Raw genomic sequence first — 6,000 nt, 5'->3', positions numbered from 1 at the left:
TTTGCCTTCAGTAAAGCTCTGTTGCTGGATGAAGTACAATTGCCTCTGGTCTATTTTTTGGGAAACTCTGCATTGTGTTTAAGTTTTTTCCTGCTCCACTTCACAGGCGTCAGAAACATGCATATCGTTCCCAGTGCTAACATTATTTACGAGGAAATAATCATATTTTAAATCATATTTAAAAACCATATTGTTAGAAAAGCTTTGTTTAATGTTTGGACAAGATATAAAGATTTGTTAGAAAAGAAAACCCCAAGATGGTTGTCACCAATGGAAGCGAAGGCACAGAAAAAACTCAATAGGGAGGCCAAATGGCCGAAATATTGGGAAATTCTGGAACAAGATGGAGACAGAATAAAATTGCAGAGCTTTGAAAAATTGAAAAACAAAGTGCGAGATTGGCTCCATTATTACCAAATAATGGAGGCGTACAATTTGGACAAAAAGTTGGTTTCCAGGTGGAAAAATCAAAATTGGAAACAGAATTGTTAGATCCAAAAATGAAGAATTTGTCAAGAATGTATAACTTGCTGTTGAAACGGAACACTCAGGATGAAATGGTGAAATCAGCTATGATTAAATGGGCACAAGATGTTGGACATAACATAATGATGGCTGACTGGGAACAGTTATGAACCACAGGTATGAAATTCACTGCATGAAATGCCCTAAGAGAAAATTTAATGAAAATGACACCAGTCAAGCTTGCAAAAATTTACCATTTGCCCGACAATAAATGTTGGAAATGTAATGAGACTGAAGGTACATTCTTTCACCTTTGGTGGACATGCCCAAGGATTAAGACATTCTGGGAGATGATTTATAACGAAATGAAAAAGATATTCAAATATACCTTCCTGAAGAAACCAGAGGCCTTTCTCCTGGGCATGGTCGGCCAAATGGTGCCAAAGAAGGATAGAACTTTTTTATGTATGCAACAACAGCAGCAAGAATACTTATCGCAAAGTATTGGAAGACACAAGATTTACCCACCCGGGAAGAATGGCAGATGAAGTTGATGGACTATATGGAACTGGCGGAAATGACTGGCAGAATCCGAGACCAGGGAGAAGAGTCGGTGGAAGAAGACTGGAAAAAGTTTAAAGACTATTTACAGAAATACTGTAAAATTAATGAATGTTAGAAAAGTGTTGGAATGAAGTTATATGGCTTTAGTAGAAATGTTATAAGGAATTAAGTGTAAATAGATTAATAGAGTATTAAAGGAAAAAATAAGGTTAGAATGTGTTAAGATAATTATAGGATAGAAAACAGAGGAAGATGGAAAGGAATTGCTGAAACAATTAACAGAAGTGGAATACAAAAAGGGAGGTGTGAAGAGGTCGTTGAAATAAGTGAATGAAAGATATTGAAATTGTTTGATGTGTTTTAAACGGTTTTTGTTTTGTTTTGTTAGTTTAATGTGTTAGTGTTATGTAGTGTTTTTGTATTGTATTGTATTATTCTTTTTGTTGTTGTTGTAGTGTTTAAATTGTTGGAAAAGTAATAAATATTATTTTTTTTAAAAAAATAACATTATTTACGAGGAAGATGATGTCTATTGTTATGCACATGAGATGCCTTGATTGATTTGAGTTAAACTACTTTGATACCAGGGGACGCGGGTGGCGCTGTGGGTCAAACCACAGAGCCTAGGACTTGCCGATCAGAAGATTGGCGGTTCGAATCCCCGCGAGGGGGTGAGCTCCCGTTGCTTGGTCCCTGCTCCTGCCAACCTAGCAGTTCGAAAGCACATCGAAGTGCAAGTAGATAAATAGGTACCACTCTAGCGGGAAGGTAAATGGCATTTCCGTGTGCTGCTCTGGTTCGCCAGAAGCGGCTTAGTTATGCTGGCCACATGACCCGGAAGCTGTACGCCGGCTCCCTCGGCCAATAAAGCGAGATGAGCGCCATAACCCCAAAGTCGGTCACGACTGGACCTAATGGTCAGGGGTCCCTTTACCTTTACCTTACTTTGATACCGGCCAAATGACATGGAGCCCAGCCTTATGAAGGCGGCACCTCTCAGAACCAAGGGGGAAGAGTAGGGAGAGAGTTTGCAGTTTGAGCCGGAAGAGGAAAGAACAGAGAGTTTAGCTGTAGCATTTAGCAAGCAGCGTTGTGGGATGGGGCAGCTGCACTCTGGGAATTTGATACAGGGTTAGCTATCGTGCTCCCTGCTGAAGATGTATATTTCCCCCCACTCTGCTTTGCTATGCCTGCTTATTTGCTCTGTCTTGCGATCAAGACTCCGTGTGTTTCTTGTCCTCTCTCGCTGAAAGTAAACTAAAGCATTCGACAATAAACCTGGAACTTTTTGCTGCTCTGGCAAGAAAGGGGAAGATATGTATTTCAATATATGGGAAGAAGAAAGTTGCTCCACCGCACAAAGAGCATTTGAGGACAGGAAGGCCTCTGTAAGCCGAAAGAGGCCAACTCCTGCTTATCAAGATCCTTTCATTTTTTTTCCAAAGTCTGCAGAAAGAATTTCCTATGTTGTTGTTTTGGAATGCGACAGCAGAAGGATTTTTACTCTGAAGGGAGACTGAATTTCAGAGGCAGAAACCTGGACTTCCCAGACAGCTTTAGACAAGGGAACTATTTCACCTTTAACACATCTGGAGCCGTATAGTGTATAATTTAGATAACCAATTTAGTGTGGTTTATTCCCTATTTTTAGACATGACGCTGTTTAAACAAGACTGAAAACAACGTTTCGAACAAAACTTCCCCCCTCCCTGCCTGATCTGCGGGAAAAGCTTATTGTCTCCTTAGCCTTACATTATCAGAATTTGTTGATTTTGAGCTACAGACTAGAATCAACCATATCCTCTACTGAGCTGCATTCAGAGAGCTAAGAGTCAGGCGTGGTGCACTTGAGATAGGTCCCACTGAATCAAGAGGGCAAGGTAAGTTAGCTGCAGCAGGTCCCATTGATTTCAACTGGAACTAAGTTCAAGAGGCAGAGCGTGGGAAATCTGATGTAAGAACTGCCCAATCCAGAGTCCTGCTGGTGTCAGACATGACAAGGGAAAGGGTGGTGTGGGGTTTGAGGAGGAAACAAGTATGCCATCTGTGGTGATCACACTGGGTCCCCAGACGTTTGACGGTCTATTGATCCCTGTGCCACCACTGTGATTGCTTCCCCGCTGCCACCAACCCGTTTCTCTCAGGTACACACAGGGTCCAGGCAGTTGTTAACATTAACCCAAATAAACAAGTTTATTTTATAAGCATTAACAAGTTTATGGTTTCAGATAATTTTTCTTGTCAGTTTCTTAATCTTAGTTTCTTTACCGGCCTATACCTTCCTAATAACTTCTAACTGATTATCCCGACTGTCTATCTGACTCCTCTTAACGGATTCTCTCACTCTCACACATCAAACTATCCCAACCCACAGACTTATCCTCCCTCCCTCTTCTCTAACACCCGACTGACTTCTTAACAACTCTAACTCTAACTCCTCCCCTTGAGTTCCCACTGGTCAATCACTTCACACTCATTTAACCCTTTTCTTATGACCCAGCAGGATGTCACCTAGGAGGGCAAATGCCATACCATCTCTAGGCTGGCATATTCCACTCCCGCTGCCCATTCTGTGTGTATGCAAAAAGAGCTTGAGATCTGCCATCTGTGACGGAAAAGTTTGTTTACTGAGCAGGTTGAGTCCCTGAATGTTTTTCCCCCCTGCCAGCAAACAGTTAATCTAGCAACAGCTCCTGACTGGCCAGAGTTCCAAGGGGGGCAGCTGGAGTGGAGTCAGGGGCAGAGCAAGGTGGGTGTGGTGGGTGCAGTCACCGAGGGGGGTGACATTCAGCACGCTGCCCACCCGCGACTCCCGCCTACCCCGAGCCATATTTTGCTGCCATTCGATCTCAGCTTTTAACACCTGTATGGTGTTCTTCCAAAGCAACTACTCTCTTCCGAACTTAAAAATGGAAAGCGTAATGCTGGTGGTCAACAGTTTAAAGACTCTCTCAAGGCAAATCTAAAAAAAAGTAGTATAAATACTGACAACTGGGAAACACTGGCCTGCGAGCGCTCCAATTGGATAACAGCCTTTACCAAAGGTGTCATGGGCTTTGAAGACGCTCGAACTCAGGATGATAAGGAGAAATGTGCTAAGAGGAAGGCACGCTTGGAAAACCCTCACTGTGATCAACTCCCACCCAGAAACCCTATGTCCCCACTGTGGAAGGACGTGTGGGTCCAGAATTGGCCTCCACCGTCACTGTTTAACTCACTGTTAAAACTGTAATTATGGAAGACAATCTTACTCAGCTATGAGTGATCGCCAAAGAACACCGCCAAAGGTGGTGTTCTTATATATGTTGTTTTTTCATTTTATTGTAAGCCGCCTTACAGAGTCTATGAATGGAAGAGGCCCAGGCAGAAATCCTCTAAAACAAATAAAATAAAAGGCTCCTGGCCTCACACTACCAACTGCTATGTTTTATGATGAGGTTGCTAAGAACTCTGTCAGCACAATTCCCAGGGTTTCTAAGGAAAAGGAAACTTATCTTCTCATGTTGATATACCCTCTCTGATAAGACAAGTTCCTGGAATAAGTTGAAGTCACAGTGACCGTATTGGTTTCATAAACTCTTCTCAACGCAAATAGTTCCAATCTTAGATATTATGACGGGGCAAGTTTCCCCCACTTGCGTATTCCAAAATAAGTATATCACTTTTGGTTTGGTTGTTCATTCTCTCCTATGACTTTGTAAGCTACTTGTGATCCGTTACTTGACTGTGAATAAGACGGCTGGGAAAGGATGTTTTAGTTACTGACACCCGGTAGCCTTGGAAACCAGCCAGCACATAAGGCAGATTTTGCATAAAAGCTGGCCAGCCTGGTGTGTAAGGCTATTGTATGTTTTCCCCTCCTCCAAAATATTTGCATTTGTACCTTACTGTTTAGCACAGTTGAACAATGAAGCACCTTCCGCTTCTGTCCCGAGAGAGAGCTCTGTTTCCACATCAGGGTTCCCCGAACAGCTGCCCTGTATTCATGTTCTACAGCACTCCATCCCTGGCTCTTCAGGGCCGTCTTAAGCATATCCGGCGCTGTGGTGCAAAGATCCCCCCAGTGCCCCCCCTTCCCAGAGCTGTTGACCTTTTTTAGGACTGGAGGAGGCGGGGAAGAGGCGGAGGCTGGACGCGGCGCCTCCCAGCTCAGCTGGCCACTTCATGCGACGGTGGCCACACCAGGCAGCACACCAAGTGAGCGGGCCTGCACCAAGCAAGGGTGCGTGCGCCGCTCCCACCGGGTGTCATCTTGTTTTTTCCCCTTTTAGCCTTCTGGTGCCCTGCGGAACGTGGCACCCTGGTGCCCTGCGCCACTAGCCTCTATGGGTAAGACTGGCCTTCTCTTCTTTATGAAGGAGCAGGTTTGTAGCTTGGGGGTACTCCTGGATCCTTTGCTGTCGCTTGAGACTCAGGTGGCCTCAGTGGCCCAGAGAGCCTTCCGTCAGATTTGCCCCTATCTGGACAGGGATAGCGTAACTACTGTTGTCTGTGCTCTGGTATCTTCAAGGTTAGATTACTGCAATGCGTTAGACATAGGGCTGCCTCTGAAGACGGTTCGGAAACCTTAGCAGGCGCAGAATTCAGCAGCCAGGTTGCTCCCCGGAGCAAGATGGTTTGAACATATTACACCGGTCCTGGTCCGACTGCACTGGCTACCAATTAGTTTCTGGACCCGATTCAAAGTGCTGGTCTTGACCTATAAAGCCTTAAACAGCTCAGGACCGCAGTACCTCAAGGACCACCTCTTTCCATGTTAACCTACGGGGACCCTGAGATCATCTTCTGAGGCCCTTCTTCGTGTGCCTCCTCCTCGAGAGGCCCGGAGGGTGGCAACACGAGAGCGGGGCCTTCTCTGCAGTGGCATCCATTTGTGGAATGCTCTCCCCAGGGAAGTTTGCCTGGTGCCTTCATTATACACCTTTAGGCGCCAGGCAAAAACTTTTAACCAGGCCTTTGGTTGATCTGTTT

Source organism: Podarcis vaucheri (genome assembly GCF_965113315.1).
Source record: "Podarcis vaucheri genome assembly, chromosome: 1".
NCBI classification, from domain to species: Eukaryota; Metazoa; Chordata; class Lepidosauria; order Squamata; family Lacertidae; genus Podarcis; species Podarcis vaucheri.
The sequence above is the reverse complement of the archived record's forward strand: the minus strand, read 5'-3'. Positions refer to the sequence as shown.